Source organism: Cupressus sempervirens, chromosome 3 (genome assembly GCF_028749045.1).
Source record: "Cupressus sempervirens isolate cs-2001-9-10 chromosome 3, ASM2874904v1, whole genome shotgun sequence".
Classification (NCBI taxonomy): Eukaryota; Viridiplantae; Streptophyta; class Pinopsida; order Cupressales; family Cupressaceae; genus Cupressus; species Cupressus sempervirens.
Genome location: NC_143120.1, coordinates 389,638,386 through 389,661,050, shown reverse-complemented (window position 1 = coordinate 389,661,050; position 22,665 = coordinate 389,638,386). Strand labels below are relative to the sequence as shown.

The 22,665-nt window shown below is 35.3% G+C and overlaps 1 protein-coding gene across 21 annotated transcripts in view; it reads left to right on the top strand.

Moving 5' to 3' along the window:
• The first annotated feature begins 6,689 nt into the window (after window positions 1-6,689).
• Window positions 6,690-22,665, top strand: part of CNX2 (cofactor of nitrate reductase and xanthine dehydrogenase 2) — a 130,160-nt gene continuing 114,184 nt past the window's right edge. For 6 of the 21 annotated variants that reach the window (XR_016362270.1, XR_016362269.1, XR_016362271.1 and 3 more), the window contains exon 1: window positions 6,702-7,677. The gene's annotated coding sequence lies outside the window, so the exon portion shown is untranslated. Of the gene's footprint in view, window positions 7,678-22,665 lie in introns of all 21 variants that reach the window. The other 15 variants (XM_089819971.1, XM_089819969.1, XM_089819973.1 and 12 more) reach the window with 7 other exon arrangements.

The following is a 22,665-nucleotide window of genomic DNA, read 5'->3' as shown; positions in this document are numbered from 1 at the left end:
GGCCTTGTATTCGAAAATCACATGATGCAATTCTGTTACACCTTTGATAAGAACCTGTGGCATTCTATTATACTAATGCAAGTGTCCACTTCCCCAGTTTAGATTGCAAATTAATAAAATTAGGCAGAGTTTACTAATGACAACATTAACACAAAAACTAATTTGGACTTCACTTTGGTAACATCATTCATTGAAATGTATAGTTATTGAATGTGTTGCTAATCTCATTAAATATTTGTTCCTCACAAAATTTGAGTGGGAGATTTGACATTTGAACCCACATAGGTGTTGTTCAACTTAAATCAACCGAAGGGTTGAAGCCTAATTTCCATTGACAAAGAAAAAGGAGATGTTTTTCATAAGTTTGTGAATTAGATACACATAAGTCACATCCTTTGCTATCATAAATTTAAATAAAAATAAGGCCTCAAACATTGCATTAGCTGCAGCACTTTCTTTAAGCTTCCATCTCTAAGAGACCCACTTTCTAACCATGTCAATGGTTGGTAAAAAAGAGAACCAACCAAACAAATTGTTGTTTGTGGAAGGGATGATGTGATCAACCACAACACGAGGAACTCTGACAACCCTTCCCTCCCATATTTGTGCACCCTTTGATACTACCTCAACATCCACCTCCCATTGATAGACACCCTGTTGGACTTGTTTCCATGACTTAGCTAGATCACTGCTCTAGATCTTTGCTTGATTCCTCTTGACCATAATTGTGTCTAAGACAACACAACCATCCTTGGACAACTTACCATCTTCAATGTCGGTGTCGTGCCTCCCACGGGAGCTAGATCTCAAATAATGGGATTATTGGGCTCCTCTTGCACAAGTTTTACAACTGATGGTGGGCGCTTCATAATGTAAATTTGCTCCCATCATTATTGCCCACTATGAAAATATAGAGCGAGAGGAAACAAACCTATGTTAAATCAGTTTGATCTCTATTGGGATGCAATTTTTGTGTGAGTCTTGATGAGAGTGAGTTCTTAATCAAACAATAATTTTTTTGGCTCTCCATGAGATACAAATCTTTAATTACACTTGTTAAGAAAGATTACAAATGAGATTGAACTCCTTAGTATAGTATTTTTTTCTTCTCCCAAGCACTTTACCCTAATAATACTTGTTAAATTTACTTAAAACAAAAGCTATTACCTCTTTGTTATCTATAAGACACACATTTAAATATATATTTCATTTAGTAGTCCATGATGTTTTGTTCATCCAAGTCTTCTTGTTCAAATTATCACTTGACCATATACTTATTTCTATATATTCAATTCTTCTTAGGTAATCTATAAGATATATCAATTGCTTCAACAAAAAGTGTCCCATTTCACTTGATGAGATATCATAATTAATTCTTTTCACTTTGAAATAGAAATGATATTAATCTAAAAGTCACATCAATAAAGTACAATGGGAAACATCAAAAGACTAAATAAACTTGAATAATTTCACATACCAAAATTTAATATCTACATCTATTATGAAGTGCGTACAATGCTTTCCATTTCCCATAAATCTCTTTTACTTGCCACACATTTAAGTTATTGTACTTGCTGCAGGCTAGGCAAGATACTATTGTATTGACGTGTCCACAATTAATGAACTATTTTGAACGAATGAGAACTAAGTATTTTAAAGTAATTAAATTTTTTCTAAAGTTAAGATTTTTTAAATTAAAATAATATATTAAACAAATAATTTATTAAAGATATGACTGGTTGAATTCTTTTGGTGTTATAGGACTTTTTTTGGGAACTGACAACAAATTTCCATAAGAAAGTACTACTAATAGTTTAAAACTTATAACTATATCATTGAATTCCACTTTTGTTGGAACAAAAATAATAGTTTAAAAGGTATATGTGTGATTATTGTGCATACATTAAAGATTCTCTTCATAGTTTCCGATTTTGAAGGAGCTAAGTTGAGTTGATTTCGACTAGAATCCATGAAACTTTTAGTTTGCATGTTTATTTGAGAAATTTATAAATTGATTTGAATTTTTTAAAATAATAAAACTTAATTAACAAATAATAATCATTTCAATTCTAATTTGAAAACAAGGGCTTTGCAAGAGCTAGAGTCCCTGCCTTTTGGTGAAAAAATAGATGATTGTTTTAGTGATTGATTTGTCAAATTTTGTATTAATCATATATGTGTTTTAAAATATTAATTCGTAAGTATGTAATTAGAACATAATGTACAAATATATAGTGTGGATAAGATCCAAAGCATTTCTTGAAAACAATTTTATGGCAACAAAATTAATACTAGTTATTGTAAATAAATTTATTTTAAGATAGACAATAATAAAATAATTGTATATACTAATTTCAATATATATTCGTAGTTGAAATTTTTGGAGAAATTAATGTTGAATAGAAAAGGCAAGTTATGTTGTGTGCAAAATAATAATAATTATATTTGTCTGTTAAGCAAAATTAATATTTCATTGCAAAATAGAATCCAATAAATAAACAACATTTATTATAATGTTTGAACTTGGAAGAAATCTGAATTTTTTATTTGAAATAAAATCAACAATATTGAAAGGAATATGCAATGTAGGCCATAATATTTTAAGGATATTAGCAACAATATTCTCCATTTGTCAAGAGGGAAAATAGTAAAGAAATGCATTAAAACACCTCCATATGTTTCCTAAAATGAAGAGCAAATTTTTTTTAGTAGTGTATTGGTAAATCCCAAAACAATTAGACAAAAAATAGTTAAGACCATTATTGTTGCTTGTGCTCAGATAAAATAAATAAAATGAGGGACTTTTATATAATATTTTTGAAGGCATTGTTAACATCTAAACATGAGGCTACAAACCTTTAAAAAATTAATATCTACTTGAAAATCATTGTGGAAAGAATAGAAAAAGAAGAAACACCATGAACAATTATTTCAACATAAATGAACAATTTTTTGAAATAAACATAAAAAAGAAATATTAAATGCTTTCAATTAAGGTCATATAGCCAGTTAACTACACTAAAACATACACTATTGCGATGACCTGAAAAATGTAACCAAAACTAACTATTTATCAGCTATAGCCAAGGAAATTCATTATTACTAAACAAATACTATGAGTCAGTGAGAAGACAAGACTAGATAGTACATTACCCATTGCAATAAAATAGTAAGAGTTTGTAAACAAGAAGAAGAAGTTATTGTGCGTGTAAAACAAAAATAACTTACATCACCCATTGTAATAAAATAGTAAGAGTTTGTTAAAAAAGAAAAGTTATTGTGTGTGTAAAACAAAAATAACTTAAAGGGTATGTGACAAATTATTTTAGCAAGTACTATTTATTAAAAAGGAAAATATTTTGAAAGGAATGTTTTGACTATTTCACAAAACAATTATCAAGTTGAATGGGCAATATGATTATTGCGAATTGAATAATGCTGAAAAAAAATCTTTTGAAAAATTATTATGGGTGGTGCTGTATATGTTGAGGAAGATTGATGATAATAATGAAATAAAATGTAACATTGTGTCTGACAAACCAAGTTCTTTGAATCATAGTCTAATATAAATAATATAGCTCAAGATTTATTTATCCGAGTATTCTAAATGTTCCAGAAATCATTGCATAGTACATTGCATGAAATACCAGTATTCTAGCTATTGTAAGGGCCAATTGTTTCCAAACAATGAGGCAAGATTTAGAGAAATCATGATAACAGACTAGGAGGAATATCAAATATAGTTACAAGAGCAGGAGACAATCCTAACAATCCAAAAGCCTCCCCCACCATTAATAATCGAGGCATCAGAGTGATCATAACTGGCAACACTATTGGCATGGCTAGAATCCACAATATTATAGTTCTTCACAACTTTCAAATAAATATGCAAGTCTCATCATTCTTGCTCTCAAAAATTCCTCTTCTCATGCAAAAATGCCACATCATAAGAAGATGCATTTCATAGACAACAATTTGAGCCTTAAAAATATGGATTTTTATAGATGTTTAATACTTATCTCCTTTCGTGTTTAAGTTATTTCTGAAATCCACAAGAAAATGATTGGCACTGTGAAGGTATTTGGTTCTATTGGGGTTACTAAAAAAGATTTACTCAATGTCTTTCATGGAGTCTACAAAGATTTTTCTACATTATGTTAAAACACTTAGATTACACGGCTACAAAAAACTTATTTGTTCAGAGACATGTATCTAACTTTGTCGAAAAAAATCAGTGCCTCTAACATTTTCTATACCTTGATGGAGGGTTTCAAATGAGCTCCGTATCATAATATTGTATGAGAACTGAAAAAATCTTTGCGCCTTTGAAAATATCTTCTGCATTATTTAAATGCTCCCTAGACTGCCAATTTGGCTAACGAGATCATCTACTTTCACATCTTCCAAACTCAAATATTTTCTAAAGAACTCTCAACCTTTGCATCATTTCTTTCAATAACTTCTTCAATTTATTTCTTAATCAGAAGGCCTTTATGATGACTAGGTGGAAAGATGAACTATTCAAACTAGACCTAAGAATAAGGGCTTTCATTTTTAATCAACTTTCCATCACTTCCATTCTCATCTTCATCTTTGCATCCATATTCTTGAAGCATTTTTGTCCTAGGGCATGCAACAAAAGTTGATGTAGCATGTGGAAAAATTTCCTATTCGTGACCATGACTCTTACTCAACTCTTGCTTAATCCATCAGACCTTTTTTCTTACTAAACCATGTTTTGATCTTTTAGAGAAAAGATATTTGAATACACCAATTTGTCCCTCAAAATTTCACATGTAACAATCAATCTAAAAATTTGAAGGCAAAAAAAGATTAATTAAATAGTAGAAAGAAATTATGAAATTTACTATAAGATCGGCCAAACACTAGAATAATCATTGTGGAAAAAAAGCCCTATCTTTAAAAAATATTTCCTTTAAAAAGAGATGCCAAAGAATATGTACCTGGCTAAGGAGGAGAATGGATACGTGGCCAAGGAGGAGCTTCACATTGACTAGTAGCACAAATTGAAAGTTAGTTACTACAAATATAAAAATGCCCAGAACATAGAAAATTACGGAAAGAAGAAGAATGAAGATGTTTGGAGTCTTCCATACAATAACAAAAACTATGTAATATCAATTTCATAATGAGAGTAGACATCCTCTGCTAAACTATAATGTTGAACACCATTTTTATCCAAGGAGTGCATAACATACCACTCTGACTTGGGGTTTTCATTACTTGAAGAATATGAACTCTGTATAACTCTATTTTGATGTGTTCTTCAGAATGGAATCTCTGCAACAAATACAAACCCTTTATAAAAATATATAAGGCTGTTGCAATACAATACAAATCCAATATTGATGTGATATGAACAAAAAAATTTCAAATAATATAAAAGGCAAGAAAGCCATAAGGCAGAATGAGCCATAGAATATAATGGAGAAAATGGAGAAAAACAACTACATTGGTTTTACTTATCTCCAACCCAACCCAAAAGAACACCAAAGCTTCGTGAGTATTCTAGAAAGCAAGTATGAAATATAAATCTAATGTTAAAATAAATTTTTTATCATAGTATATATAATATTTTAATCAGCACAAATCTTATATAGTTAAATTCTATTCATATGTATCATATATACTATTATAAATAAATTATAATATGAAAATATAAATATTTTAATAATAATAATATATAATAGTGTTTCTTAAAATATTATATAATATAAGTATAGATAATATTAAAAAAAATATTTTAGTTGAATGAAAAAAATTAATTCTTAAAAATAGAATATTGAAAGTATAAACATCTAAACTAACTTACAAATAAAAATATTTAACTTCAATCTTGTGCATGTAAGACAAAACTATTCACCAAATCATATCATCAAAAAATATTTAATAAAAACTATGAAGTTAAAAAACTTGCATCTAACTATGCATTTTATAATTAAATTTCAAAATGATAAATTTAAACTCATAAAAACAATAAGTTTTAATCACGAGTTAGGGCATGAAATGCAATGCACAATAATAATGCATATATGGTTGCTCAATAAAATGCATATATGACGGAAGTTTAATGAATATAATGCAACCACTAAGGCCAAATTAAATGCCAAAGCACTTTCCTTTCACATAGCAATAAAAGAATTTCAATAGATTTTTAAAAATGTTTAAACCACTAGCAAAAATAGTAATAACCAATAAAATTAAAAAATAGCATTTAAGTGTGAAATATATATATATACAATTTTTTTGATAGATAAACGGTAGAAGCTTAGGTTATTTATTATTATTATTAAGATTAATTATTATTATGTATTAATCGCAAGTAGATTCGAACCTAAGACCTCCTTGATGAATTTACCAATGCATTGTGGGCTCTTGTTTAGTGAAAAATATATATTTTAATGATAATATTGACAGACATTTAACATTTGATAATGTTTTCAGATTTTTGAAAAAAAATAAATAATATAAATAGGACAAAAACTATAATCTCGTGTAGGAACTAATAATAAAAATAAATTATCTGTGCCAATCTTTCTCATCTTCTTTTAAAACTAAATATAACATTTTTTTTTCAAATCAAACTTGAATATTATCTAATATCTGGAAAAAATTTCTGTGTCCATCTTCTTTATAAACAATAATTTACTTATTAAAAAGCTTGAAGCGAATTCCATCACGATTCTCACTTATTAAAAAAAAAAGATTGAAGCGAATTCCATCACGATTCTCGCAAAGAATGGAAGCCTTCTTTGGCATTGGACGCACATTTCCAGAGATAATTGTGAGAAACAACCGCGGGAGGAATATGGAAGGCGAGGGTAGAACGAAGAAAAGCTGAGATAAGTCAAATCACACTCAGCAAGTTATAGCAATTATAAAAACTCATATGCATTAGGAATCACTGTTGACACCTTATGTTCAACTCACCGAACGACGGAGTCCAATCAGCAAATATAAACATTCCAGTCTGCGATAATAATAACTTGGGCAAGTACAGCATCAACAACGGATAGAGTTCCCAGTCAGCGTTCATTCCTTCTTGAGGGTAGAGAGAACTAGAAAGGAAGGAAGGAGAACGAGTAACCGAACTACGAAATCCTCTAGACGGCATTCACCTTAAAATCTGTGGATTGATATTTTATTCCGTCTCTGGGCATGAGGGAAAACTCCTGGACTGATTATTTTCAACATTAAACAACAATACTTGGACCTACGTGGCAGGACAAGGTATTATTCAAAAAGCACGAACGCGTCTAGAGAAGGCAAACTGTAAGCGTGGCGATTAACATTTGCTGTGAGAAGATATCTATAAAATTTAGGGCCCGTTTAGCGAATTAAGCAGTGAAGGATCATTAACACATCCAATCAGCCAATCAATTTGCACAAAGGAGCCAATTAATATCCAGGGCGGAATAATCAGAAGCAAATAAATATTGGCAGCGGACAAAGGTATAAGAGGCGCCAGAAAAATCTCCATTTCTGCAATTACTGGAGGCAAAGTGTTTCATTTTCACTCATTGTGAATTCAATCTGAAACAAAACCTCATTTCTGAGTGGGGAAGAGGCAAACTGATCCCGTACGGGGGTTACTGTTATGTGCAGTTTCTAACTAGGAAATCCATCTTGAAACAAAATCAGAGCGCACTCTTAAAGGTTTGTGCCTGCAGTTTGTGCAAAAATAATTCGGGCACGCATTCTTATTTCTAACTACTTTGAATTAAAAAATTTAAGCCATTAAATTGATGTTTTTCTAATCTGGGATTAGTATTTATGTCTGAACAGTAACATTTTTTAAAATCTGAGCCAAGATCCCATAGATATGAACTTCTCTTCTCACGTTGTGTAAAATCCTTTTGTTTGCCCTAAAAATAATGTTATTTAATCAGAATAGTAAGGGCTTAGAATTAACTTGGTATGGAAATAAGTATCAAATTCTTTGATAATTAGTGAAGGCGAAAATGAATCCTAGGATCTCTGCGTTTTGTTCAATCTATGCGAACCGGGTGGCCAGAGAAAAAAATGATAGACAATGTTTTATCTTTTGGCGCACAAAATATGCCCTCCCCTTTTACTGCAAATCGATTCCAGATTTGGTTCCTTGGTTTCTGAACCAGCAAAGAAGGAATTTGATGATGAGGGTTGGATTACTATAAAATCTAAATGATCCAGATGACAAAAAGCAATGCTAAATCACCCAAAAAATCGAATTCCTTCCCACCCTTATCCTCAGAACTCACGTAGGTCAAAACTGCCATCCACAAGAAGATTGGGATTGACCCTATCTAGACATTGTTTGGATCCTAATCCTTTCATTCCACTGAAAGATCCAGTTCTGAGATTGCCCTTGCCTAATATCAAATAAGATCCCATAGCCAAACAGGCTAGGAAGGAAATCCCAACAAGCCAAAAAGAAGCGGTCGTCCCTAGTCTAGAGGTGACTAACAGGGAGGAATTCCTCACTCTAGATCTTTGAGGTTATGAAGTGGAATATACCCAGCAACAATGCCAGAAGTACAAATTCTGTGCAAGATGGACAAGAATAGGTACCGAGGTAGAATCTAGTGTGAGATGGTTGAAAGAATCTTATGGTAAGATTTTAGAAGTATCTATCTTGGAAAATAATTTTAGTTATATAGATTGTTGTAGCTCCAGTTTGGAAAAAGATTTTAAAAAAAAAAATGCCTTAGTTTAAAAACAAAGTCTTTTAGAGTCCTTGATTGACAGCCTTTCTTTAACCCAAACAACCTAGGCTCCTTCATGATAGATTGTGTTATTAGTTTGCCTAATCTCCCTATTGAACCACTAACATAATAGACTCTTAAATTGATAGGTAACAAGATAGGGAAATATGTAGGTTTTTTAGAAACTGAATTAAGATTCTCCAATCCAATTATCATAGTCAGTATGGATGCCAACATCTGTAAACCTAAGCCTTTAAAGATCTACATAAGGGAAGATCACTCATGATTGAACTGAGATTCGTGGAAGGATCTTTCATAGAGGACCTTGCATCAACTTCTCCAATCTTAAATTGAAGCTCTTCTTTTCGTTATCCTCCTCCGGACACATAGATTATCCTTAATAACGAAAAGGGAGGCTTTGACATTGTGGAATCCCCTGTAGGGGATGATTTGGAAGAGGGAGAAATAAGAGAAGTTGCTCTCTCACTCCCCTCAGTTATACGGGGAACAATTATCTTTGCAGATTAGGGAGGGGAGGCTTTAGGATTCATGATGAATGCCCCCATTTCAGCCCAGCCGGAGTTATAGATAGCTATAGACAAAATAAGGGCTGAGGAAAGTTACAAGCAAGATCTTGGCGAAAACGTGGGGTTAGAAACCATTAAGATAGTGGTTAGGGAATCCAAAAGGGATAAGCCTTCGGAAGACATAGCAATGATACTTAATAAGGAAGAAAGAGGCTCCAATATTGAAACAAGTCAAAGGAGAGAGGAAAAGGATTACAGAGGAGGGGATAACCTAGATAATGACAGATATCCAAGATGACACGTTATGTCCACCAAGCCCTTCAAATGGAGGAACCTGATAACCAAGCTAGAGTGGAGGAACAGGTTAGGATCATTTCTGAGCATTTATGTGAGTTTGTAGTTAATGAACTAATGAATGAATTTTTGGATGAAATTTGTGATGAGGAAAAAATACTGAGACAAAAGGAATTGTTGATCAAGGAAATTCTGGAAGGTGATGATCCGATGGAGAAAGTGGTAGTGGAACAACTGATAGCAGAACTAGATGATTAGGAACTAAATGATCAGAAACAAATGGGGATAGCCATGAATCAACCAAGTAAGAATAACCTCAATTGTGCAAAAACAAATAAAAGGAGGGGAAGAAAATCCTTGCAAGAATTGAGAATGAAAGATGGATGTGCTCATGGTCAATCCAAATTAACCAATATCTTTAATGCAAGGAAGAGAAAGATCCTTCCCAAGTTGCCATGAATGTCCTAACTTGTAATGTTAGAGGTTTAAACATCCGTAACAAGTAGCGGGTCTTAAAACGCTGCATATCAAAAACAAAATCAGAACTCATTTTATTACAAGAAATGAAGCTAGATAGGAATGATTTAGAGGGTTTAAAAAAGAAGCTAGGATTTAGGGAGATATGGGGATCTCCAACAAGGGGAGCCTCAAGAGGTTCAGTTATCATATGGGACCCGGGGTTTTTGACTATAACATCTTTAGAAGATCATTAAAATTGGAGTTGTGGCTTAGTAAGAAGTTCTCAAATGAAGTTGAGCTTTATGATTTTTAATGTGTATGGCCATAGTCAAATATGGAAAAAACTAGAGTCTGGAAAGAGATTGAAGAAAAATTAACCATTTATAAAGGAGAGATTCAATCATAGGAGGGGATTTCAGTACTATAACTAAGGAATTAGAAAAATGGGCGGAACTTAGAACCTCCCTAAAGCAGTAGTAGACTTAAACGAGTGGATTAACAGAAATGGACTAATAGATATTGCTACTTGTAGAGATAGCTACACTAGGAATAATAGGAGAAAATGATTCAACTTTATTGCAGAGAAACTGGACAGATTTCTTTTAAATGGGCATATGACAGAACTACCCTTTATTCTAGAATTAGAAGTGAAACCCATCTCAAGTTCAGATCACTACCTAGTTGAATTATGCATCATAGAGGATAAAAAGCCAGACAATTGTACTTTCAAATTTGAACAAATGTGGTTTAACGATGAGGGCTTTCTAAAGATGATAGAGAAATGGTGGAACAAAATTGAGTTATTTGGGTCTAAACTTTACCAAGTGGTTAACAAACTAAAAGTTATTAAGCAAAGGCTCAAAGTGTGGAATTCTGAACAGTTTGGGAATATCTTTGAAAACAAGGAAGGATTGGAAGAAGAACTGGAGAATCTAAATAAGGAGGTGATGAAAGACAGAAGTACCTAATGAAGGCAGAAGTACCTAATGAAGGATTATGAAGACATCTTAACTAAAGAGGAATTGCTTTGGAGGCAAAAATCAAGAGAAACATGGCCATATGCAAAAGATAGAAACACAATTCTTTCACAACAGTACAAAACAACGTAGAATAGCTAATAGAGTCACTTCCATTCAAAATAAGGATGGGGTAAAATTGGAGGAACCCGACGATATTGCAAAAGAGGCAGTAAAAGACTTTGAAGAAATCTTCAATAATAATGGTAAATAGAACCTAGGGGTATAAGAAAGCGTCATTAAGAACATTCCAAAGATAATATCCAAAGAACAAAATAAAGCACAGTTGGAAAAATTTACCTTTGAGGAAGTTAGTTTGACTCTTAAGCAAATAAATCCAGATAAATCTCCAGAGTCAGATGGGTTTTTGGCTTGTTTCTCTCAAAAATGTTGGAACTTCATAGGGGTGGAAGTAACACAGGCTTTAGAAGTACAAAATTTGGGAAAACTCCTCAGGGAGGTGAATAATACATTTATCACCTTTATCCCGAAAAAGGAGAAATCAAAGACCTTTAATGATTTTCGTCCTATAGCTCTTTGCAATGCTCTCTATAAAATATTTTATTGCAATGAGAATACAAAAGCTTCCTCGAAATCTGGTTAGCGAGGAACAAATAGGATTTGTACAGGGCAGATTTATCTTTGATGGAGTAATTATTGCCCAAGAGGCCATACATACCGTTCAAAACAACAAAGAGCCTAGTATGTTAATTAAGCTAGATATTAAGAAGGCATGTGATAGAGTGGATTGGGGATTTTTGAGGAAATGCCTCGAAGCTTTTAGGTTCACAAAACAATAGGTGAATTTGATCTTTGAATGCATTTCCTCCCCTAAATTATCAATATTGGTAAATGGATCACCCAAAGGCTTTTTTGGAATAAGCAAGGGACTTAGATAGGGGGATCCAATATCCTGTTTTCTTTTCATCTTAATGGCAGAAACATTAGGAAGATTAATAAATAATGCTAGGTATGAGAAAACTATTCAAGGAATAAGGATTACTAGTGATCTAGATCTGACAACCCCCCAACAGTTTGTTGATGACACTATGTTATATGGACAAACAACCGTAAAGGAGGCAATTTCATATAAAACAATATTAAGTCAATATACCAATGCTTTAGGTCAAGAGATTAACATCAAGAAGTCAGACATCTTCTTTAATACCCATCCTAATCTAGAGCAGCAAATATGCCAAATTTTGAATTTCAAAAGAGGAAATTTACCTTGTATACCTGGGTCTACCTTCAGACAAAAAGGCATGTTCGACAAAATTATGGGACCAAATAACATAAAATATCAAAAGAAAAATGGATTCCTGGAATGGAAAATGGCTCTCTTCTGCAGGTATAGCAACGATGATACAATTTGTCCTTTCAATACAACCTATTTATCAATCATCTTCTATTGATCTCTTGGGAAAAATAGGGAAGAAATCAATAGACTCCTTAGAACTTTCTTTTGGCAGGGAACAAGGGAAAAGAAAAATATTTCCCTATTAGCTTGGGACAAGGTATTTTGACAAAAAGACAAGGGAGGTGTAGGGATCAGGGACATCAAAGTCCAAGGTAAAGCTTTAGGAGCTAAACTAGTATGGAGAATGTTTCGGAATCCACACCTCAAGTGGGCAAAGATCCTAATAAAGAAATATCTGAGCAATTCTGATCCAAACAGCATATTTAAGGAGAAATCACCACCTAGAGGATCGAGAATTTGGAACTTTATGATGGATTGTAGATCCTCCATGCAGGATAGACTAACTTGAAACCCAGGGATGGGGGAAGAAGCTCTCTTTTGGGAAGACTCTTAGGTAGGATATTGTGCTATGGAAAAGGATGACAATTTAGCCCAATCAAAGTTGACAATTGAAGCTAGATGGGGAAAAGGAGTAAAGATTATGTGACTTTTGAGGATGGAGGAAAAGGTTGGAAATGGAAGGATTTTAAGAACATGAACCTCCCACTTAAGGAAGTAGAAGATCTAAAAAGAATCTTGTTGAACAAGAAAGTAACTTCCAATTTTGGTAAGTACAAATTGATGTGGGATGGAAGCAAGAGCGAGGAATACAACTTGAAGGAGGGGTACAAATCACTCAGGTCTCTCCAGATGAGCACAAAGGAATCCCTTCCTACAACATTATGTTGGAATAAAGCTTGTTTGCCTAAGGCAGGATTTTTGCATGGTTAGTTTTAAATAGGAAGGTCCTTACCTCAGAAAGATTTCCTAGATCCAATGAGTGCTAAGTGTTCCATCTATTGTCATGAGAGATGGATTCATGTTGAATCACTACTCATGAAACATGGGTCATCGAGTTTGACTCAAAATCACACAGTTAAATCCTGATATTCACATCACAATTTGACTAGCTGTGGAAATCATCTCCTACTTATCAATTGATGAGCTTAAGGGGCTTTCTAATGTATGGTTCATAAGGCACAACACTTGGTGAAGGTTTTGCAAATGGGGTTGCAAGCTTTGGGTTTAACTGTGGAGGAAACTCCGTAGTTAAGCGCACTCAGGCTGGAGTAGTACTGGGATGGGTGACCTCCCGGGAAGTCCCGGTGCTTCACCCCTGTGTGCATCACCTAGATCCAATGAGTGCTAAGTGTTCCATCTATTGTCATGAGAGATGGATTCATGTTGAATCACTACTCATGAAACATGGGTCATCGAGTTTGACTCAAAATCACACAGTTAAATCCTGATATTCACATCACAATTTGACTAGCTGTGGAAATCATCTCCTACTTATCAAGATTTAAGCAAATGGGATACCAAGGGCCTAATAGATGTCCTTTATACGAAAATGAGGAAGAATCCATTGGCCACCTTTTTTTGTAGTGCCCATATTCTATTCAATGCTAGAAATGGATCTGTTCACAATTGGGGTGGGTATTAGCATTTCCAAGAACTATAATGGATATGCTTCATGCATGGCCCCTTCTTCAAAAGGATAGTATTTATAGCTCTTTATGGATATCTACACCTTCCATGGTCCTATGGGAAATATGTTTTTAAGAATATCATATTGAAATGATCTCTCTATATGCTTGAGAGCATAATGTGTTCAATAACAATCCTCCTTAGTTAAGAGAGTGTTAATGTTGTAGCTTTAGTCAGATTGAATTAACCTAGAGTTAAACTTCTATAGTTATTGGTTAATCATCTATTAGACAAACTCTCATATATATATATATATATATATATTAATGCTAATATTGTATAATTGATGATTAATTTATAAATTACTATCAAGACATGTCTCTTCTACACATATTTATATAGCATTCAAATCTGCATTTGGAACACATAGAAATATGGTAATTTTATTACATTTGCAGTGTAAAGTGCCTTGACAATTTTTGAAGTTTTATCCCTGTTTTTCTGCCTTAGGGATTTTGTCAAACACTTCCCTTGCAGCCTCAGTTTGCTGTTGTTTGTTGTTTTGCTATGAGTTTTGAATGCCAATGATATTGATGAATACAAATGATTGCAAAATAACTAATTAGAAATCAAAGTGATATGCAACTTCTTTTTATTATTTTCCAAATGCAAATACATGAAATTCTAATCTAAAATGCACATCTACAGCCAAGAGGTATTTTCACAAACACTTGGCATGCATGCTATGAATGACTATGCAATGAGACATTTTTACAAACATTTGGCATACAAACTGTATAGCTGAATTAAGTTGATTTTCCTTCAATACTTCAATGTATACAATGACTGAATACTTTGGTAACAAAAAGACATATATTACTTGTCAAATGTATCCATCTACAATTGCCAAATGTAAATACCAAAAGAACTTGGAATAAGTAGCTGAGATGACATGCTTTTTGGCCTTTTTTTTTCGGATTTGCTTTTTTGGACTGCTTTTTCGGATCTGCTTTTTTGGACTGCTTTTTCGGCTTTTCTTTTTCGCTTTGCTTTTTCGGACTGCTTTTTCGGATCTACTTTTTCGGCTTTGCTTTTTCGGATCCGCTGTGAAAACTGAAACCTTTCTCCTTGCCAACTGATGTCAAAAATTAGATGCACGGGCTGAACAAAATCACTGAATATTATCTCCCAATTAATCACAAATGAATTGGCTGAATACCAATTCCTCCACTCTTAACTAGGGTTGATATCTCACAACTGAAATTGGCACCTTAGAGTCTTCAAACCCTCAGGCAAGCATGCAAGCACTAAGGCTCTCAGCACAATAGATGAATATGCAACTCAAGATGTGTAAAATGACCCCCCAAAGGATCCTTATAAAGATTTCACAAGCAACTCCAAGAAGCTTCTAGAGGAACCCAACACTTTATTCTTTTAAGTGACTTTTTGATATTTTATTATGTTAGTCACTTTAATATTAAATCAATTAAATATAAAGTTACTTTTTAATATTTAATTGTTTAGTAACCTTATAAGTAATTAATTTAATATATCTTTTCCCCGTTATTTCTTCCTTTTTAGCCTCTGGGGAAAATAAAGGCCAAAATAAAATAAGTAGCTGGTGCCTGTAAAAAAGGGGACATTATAGTCCTCCCTTCCCGAAATTGCTTGTCCTCAAGAAATTGCAAACTTGGGTGCTATAAAATCTGCTCATTCTCCCATGTGGCGTCCTCTGCAGGCAGATCCTTCCATCTCACCAAGTACTCCTTAATCACTCTGTTCCGCAATTTCCTCTCTCTGACATCAATGAACTCTTCAGGCACCAAAACCAAATGTCCCTCCTCATCAAGTGGTGGAAGATCCATGGAAGAGATAACCTGCTGACCTAATGCCTTCTTGAGGCATGAAACATGAAATACATTATGAATCTTGCTGCTCGCAGGTAGCTCTAACTCATATGCTACCTCTCCAATCCTCCAGGTAATCCTGTATGGACCGTAGAACCTTGGTCTTAGTTTCTCTGCTCCACTCTTTTTAAGAGAGGACTGTCTATAGGGCTGCAATTGTAGATATACCATATCACCAATCTCAAAGCTGCGCTCGACCCTGTGTTTATCAGCATAAGTCTTTTGCTGATTCTGTGCCATTATCAGATTATCCTTGAGTGCCTTCAATAAATCTTGGCTTTCTTGAATCCAATCTTTTGCTTTAAGTGCCCTACTCTCACCAAAAGCCATCTCCACAAATGAAGGTGCATCATACCCGTACAAGGCTCTGAAAGGACTCATTCCAATGGACATATGGTGTGTGTTATTGTAACAATACTCTCCTAAATGCAACCACCTGATCCAAGCCCGTTGTTGTCCTGCCACATAATTACGCAAGTACCCCTCAACCCACTTATTAACAATTTTTGTTTGCCCATCAGTTTTAGAGTGATAACTGGTACTGGGTGTCAACTTAGTACTTGTCAGTCTAAATAGCTCCTGCCAAAAAGCACTCATAAACCTGCTATCCCTGTCATTGACTATGTTCTTAGGTAGCCCATGCAATCCAAAGATCTCCCTGAAAAATAGCTCAGCCACCTGTGAAGCCCTGTACTCTGTCGGAATAGCAAAGAAATGTGCGTATTTTGTGAGCCGGTCTACCACAACAAAGATGCTGTCTCTCCCCTGTACCTTGGGTAGGCCTATGATGAAGTCCATCGAAATGCTCTCCCACTTCCGCTCAAGAATGGGCAAAGGTTGAAGTAACCCAGTTGGATGTGTATGCTCGAACTTATTCTGCTGGTAAGTCACGCACTCCTTCACATGCTTCAACACATCATCCTTGAGGCCTTCCCATGAAAACCTCTCTCTAATTTGTTTATAAGTTTTGAAGTAGCCCTGATGGCTTGCTAGGGGTGTATCATGGCAAGATTGTAGTATTTTATCCTTCAATTTTGATTCTGGTACCAGGTAGATCCTATCCTTGTAGTAAATCACATCATCAACTATCGTGTACCTGTCATCCCGAATCAATCCATCCATCAACTCACAAGCAAATGTATTCTTGGAGTACTCCACCAGTAAGATGGATTTCCAATCTGCCGAAATCTCAGAGAGTGAGCAAGCTGAAGGCCTCCTGGAGAGGGCATTTGCAACAATGTTCTTCTTCCCCTTAACATACTCTATGTCGAAATCATATGCCTGTATCCTGCTAACCCACTTCTGCTGTCTCTCGTTCAAGTCCTTATGCTCTAAGAAGTGTCTGAGACTGTTATGATCTGTCCTCACCACAAATTTACCCCCAACTAGATACTGTCTGAACTTCGCCAAGGCATGCATAATGGCGAGCATCTCCTTATCATAGATGGAGTATAGTCTCTCAGCTCCCCTCAACTTACGACTCTCAAAGGCGATAGGGTGTTGATTTTGCATCAATACTGCACCAATACCTTCCCCTGAAGCATCACACTCTAGAATGAAAGGTTGCGTGAAATCAGCGAGTGCCAACACTAGACAATTGCTCATCACCTCCTTGAGCTTATCAAAAGCTCGCTGCGCCTCTACTGTCCAACAAAATGCACCCTTCTTGGTCAAATCTGTCAAAGGTGCCCCCAACTGTGAGAACCCCTTAACAAAACGCCTGTAGTAACTGCACAGTCCGAAGAAGCCCCGTAGCTCTGTAAGTGACCGTGGTGTGGGCCAATCTAGAATAGCCTGTATTTTCTCTTGGTGCACTTGGACACCCTCTGTACTGATCACGTGTCCCAAATAAAGAATCTCTCTAAGGCCGAACTCACATTTCGAAGCTTTAGCGTACAAGGACTGCTCCTCCCTAATGGTAAGGATCTCATCAAGCTGCTGCAAGTGTTTTTTCCAAGTTTTACTGTATATGAGCAAATCATCAAAGAATACCAAGAGGAACTTATGCAACTGTTTGTTGAAGATATGATTCATACAAGACTGGAATGTGGCAGGTGCGTTAGTTAATCCAAATGGCATCACCAAGAACTCATAGTGCCCATAGTGGCATCGGAAAGCAATCTTGTGCACATCTTGTTCCCTCATTCTAATCTGATGGTAACCCGATCGAGGATCAATCTTTGAAAAATATACTGCCCCATGTAACTCATCCAATAACTCATCGATCCTAGGTATTGGGTACCTGTTCTCGATTGTTTTCTTATTGAGGGCTAGGTAATCTATACACATTCTCATGGTCCCATCTTTCTTCTTCACCAGGACCACTGAAGAAGCGAAAGGGCTGGAGCTAGGACGAATGTGTCCCATATCAAGCAATTCCTTGATTGCTTTCTTGATCTCATCCTTAAATTTCTTAGGATGGCAATAAGGGGTAGTAATCACTAGCTTGGCCCCTTCTTCCAACTCAATAGTATGCTCGAAGCCTCTGTCCGGTGGCCTCCCTGGGGGTATCTCACTAAAAACCTTGTCATGTTTGCCCAATAGCTCCTTGATGTCAATGTGGACTGACTGTCCTGAATTTGTAGATTCCTTAGGAGTGATCACACACTCTGCTGCCCAAACTATGTCATCATGCCTGAAAATACTCTCCATACATCTAGCTAAAACAATATTAGGTGCTTTAGATGCCATACCTCTAAGCACCACTCTACGCCCATCAGCATCTTTGAACTTGAGTTCCATGGTTTGGAAGTTCTGTGAGTACTTCCCTAATGACTGCAACCATTGGACCCCAAGTATGGCATGGATGTCACCCAAGTCAACCACATAGAAATCATCTGTAACTGTATGGTTGCCCATCATAATAGACAACTATGGAATCCACTGAGTACAAGCTATCTTACGCCCATCAGCCACCATCACACTGAATCCCTCAAAATCCTCTAGAGGAATTTGTCGCTTGTTCACCAATGATGCATCAATGAAATTATGAGTAGCTCCATTGTTAATCAATATTGCTATCTGATGACCCTGTAGGACCCCACGAACTTTGAAAGAGTTGAACTTAGGAGCACTGGAGATAGAAGCAATGATCTCATCATGATTTTTCCCATCTGAACCGTTATTGTCTTCTCTTTGAGGTTCCTCTTCCTCAGAATTGCTCTCATCATCTGATATCACCTCAACTAAGTGAGCCTTGCCTTTCCCTAGGCAACGGTGTCCACTAGACCATTTCTCCTTGCAATGATAGCAAATCCCCTTGACACTCCTGTCTATAGGCTTCATCAAAGTTCTCCTTATTACTTTTTTTCTGGAATGGCTTCTTCCCCTTATCCTTATGGGATGTGAAAGGCTTGCTAGGAGCCCTAATGCTAGATGTAGAATATTCCATGTCTCTAGTCTTCATGATAGCATCCTAGAGAGAATCTGGTTTGAAGGCCTTAACCCAACCACAAAGAGGCTCTGTCAATCCCTCAATGAAGAGCATAACCAACCGCTGTTCTGAAATATCTGTCACCATAACTGCCAACCGTTGGAACTCTGTGATGTAAGCATCCACTGAATTAGTCTTCCTGAGTTGTGCTAACTCCCTAAAGTGGAGTTCAGGATCCTTACGATCAAACCTGTCAATGAGCTTCTGGGTGAATTCCAAATATGAAGTAATGTTGGCATGCCCCAAGGTGACAAGTCCATGGTACCACCATTCATGTGCTTCACCTTCCAAATGGAGTGTGGCGTACTGGATAGCCTCTGTTTCCATCATAGGATTGAGCTGCAAATATGTGTCGAGCTTCTGAACCCAAGCTCTAGCTGTACCTTTGTTACTTCCATCAAATGATGGTAAGGTTAGTTTTCCCATCTTACGCTACAAGTCTTGATTTTGCACTCCCCGTTGATTGTTTCTTGGTCTATTTCTCAATTTAAGACCACAAAAGTCTACTAGTGACATGGCAACCTTGAAATCATCACCTAGAGAGTTGTACTCCTTCAAATAATCACCATAACCCTCTTCTCTTACTTGCTGGTCGTGATTTGCAGCACCTTGTTCTCTCAAAAATGTAGGCATAAGAGGCCTAGGAGTAGCTCTACTTGCTGTTCTAGCACTGCTTTGAGTTGTGTCATTGTTTTCTTGACCCCTATTGTGTCCATTTTGCGCATTAGTCCTGCTATGGTTCCTATCATTTCCATTGTTTCTGTTATCTACCAGCTGTCCAAGGATAAGTGATAGTTCTTCTCTTCCTCTTGCCATTTCATCTCTCAACTCCTGTTGCCCTCTTGCAAGAGCATTAAGCATTTGCTAGGTATTGCTTTCTTCCATGATTTCTGAAGACTTAAGCCCTTTCTTACCTTGTTATAGAATTTATCCAAAGGATTTATGAATGGAACATTTGGAAACCCTTCACTCATAACCCGTACAGGATGGCAGGAACTTTAGCTTTGATACCACTGTAAAGTGCCTTGACAATTTTTGAAGTTTTATCCCTATTTTTCTGCCTTAGAAATTTTGTCAAACACTTCCCTTGCAGCCTCAGTTTGCTGATGTTTTTTGTTTTCCTATGATTTTTGAATGCCGATGATATTGATGAATACAAATGATTGCAAAATAACTAATTAGAAATCAAAGTGATATGCAACTTCTTTTTATTATTTTCCAAATGCAAGTAGATGAAATTCTAATGTAAAATGCACACCTACAGCCAAGAGGTATTTTCACAAACACTTGGCATGCATGCTATGAATGACTATGCAATGAGACGTTTTTACAAACATTTGGCATACAAACTGAATAGCTGAATTAAGTTGATTTCCCTTCAATACTTCAATGTTTACAATGATTGAATACTTTGGTAACAAAAAGACATATATTACTTGTCAAATGTATCCATCTACAATTGCCAAATGTAAATACCAAAAGAACCTGGAATAAGTAGCTGAGATGACATGCTTTTTGGCTTTGCTTTTTTCGGATTTGCTTTTTCGGATTGCTTTTTCGGATCTGCTTTTTCGCTTTGCTTTTTCAGATCCACTGCAAAAACTGAAACCTTTCTCCTTGCCAACTGATGTCAAAAATTAGATGCACGGGCTGAACAAAAATCACTGAATATTATCTCCCAATTAATCACAAATGAATTGGCTGAATACCAATTCCTCCACTCCCAACTAGGGTTGATATCTCACAACCGAAATTGGCACCTTAAAGTCTTCAAACCCTCAGGCAAGTATGCAAGCACTAAGGCTCTCAGCACAATAGATGAATATGCAACTCAAGATGTGTAAAATGACCCCACAAAGGCTCCTTATAAAGATTTGACAAGCAACTCCAAGAAGCTTCTAGAGGAATTCAACACTTTATTCTTTTAAGTGACTTTTTGATATTTTATTATGTTAGTCACTTTAATATTAAATCAATTAAATATAAAGTTACTATTTAATATTTTATTGTTTAGTAACCTTATAAGTAATTAATTTAATATATCTTTTCCCCGTTATTTCTTCCTTTTTAGCCTCTGGGGAAAATAAAGGCCAAAATAAAATAAGTAGCTGGTGCCTGTCAAAAAGGGGACATTACATGCAGTGACCCTATCCCTCAACAGTTGGAGGTTCCAAGGGGAATCTACATCATCAGAGCAAAGTGGGGACTCTAGTAGCAGAGGAGGCTACAGAGGTAAGGGACCTAATGGACGAGGAAGGTCTGGAGGATCAGGTAGGGGATCCCACTTCTCAACTATGAAGTGTTACAACTGCAATTAGCTAAGACATCTTGCCTATAGATGCCTTGAGAAGGCTTCTACATCCGACATTTTTTATTGAGTTTTGATCAATGATGGTGAACTTTGAAGAAGATTTGGGAGTCTTTTTCGCAATACCCTTTTTGCCTAGGCCTTAACAAACACAATTTTTCCAAACCTGCTCTATCTTAGAAAACTGTGTCAACTGTATCAACCTTTGAAAACAGAATAACTGACTTTATTGCTCATAATGGTTGGGAATGAGTATTTTCGTGTGGTTCTAATACGTATGACCATATTGAAATTTAAGCCTTATTGTGTATGGTTTATTATTGAATATTGTTTCAGTTCTCCATGGGTTTTGAAATGCATGTCGGACTTAACAGGGGCTGTTAAAAACACCATTAGGGATGTCTTTATACTTCCGATGAAAACTAGTGCCAATAAATATTTGTAATACTACAACATAGAGAATGTTTCATTCAGTAAATTAGCGATTATAGGCTATAGATTAATGAAATTTGGCCTCCATTAAGGGGCTACTGCTAGTTGTATTTCACCCTAGAGGATCCCAAACAAAAATATTTTTAAGGACATGTAGTAGTGGAAGGCAGAGGCTTTGCTGCAACTGCTAGCTTGCATATGAATAAATTTTCTAACAAAAGATTGTCAAATGTGCTTCACATCGACAATTAGCTCACCAAAATGTAACAATAATGAGTAACACCCTACCTCACTTTGATAAGTGAATGGATATATAATTGGGGTAAATTTAATATAAAAAAGCTGTTATGATTTTTTTTAAAGAACCGTGATGATAAAATTCGGCTACATAAAAAAATAATCATAAACTTTTTTCTCATCTTATTAGTAAAATGAACCCTGTGTTAAACTGACTAAAATGGTCATCAATAGGCTATTCGACAATTTATAAATATATGGAATAATACTTGCTGAAAGGTCAATTCGGGATAGTCATTTGAAAATAACTTATAACCACCAAAGAAAAGATGTATAACACAAATGTGCATACCCACATCTCTTTGTTGTTAATTAGTCGTCGACTCAAGTTTTGCATGACCATAGTTTTTTGTTCTATGTAGAGCTTTGGAAAATAGAACTAAAATTAACATTGCTGAAACCT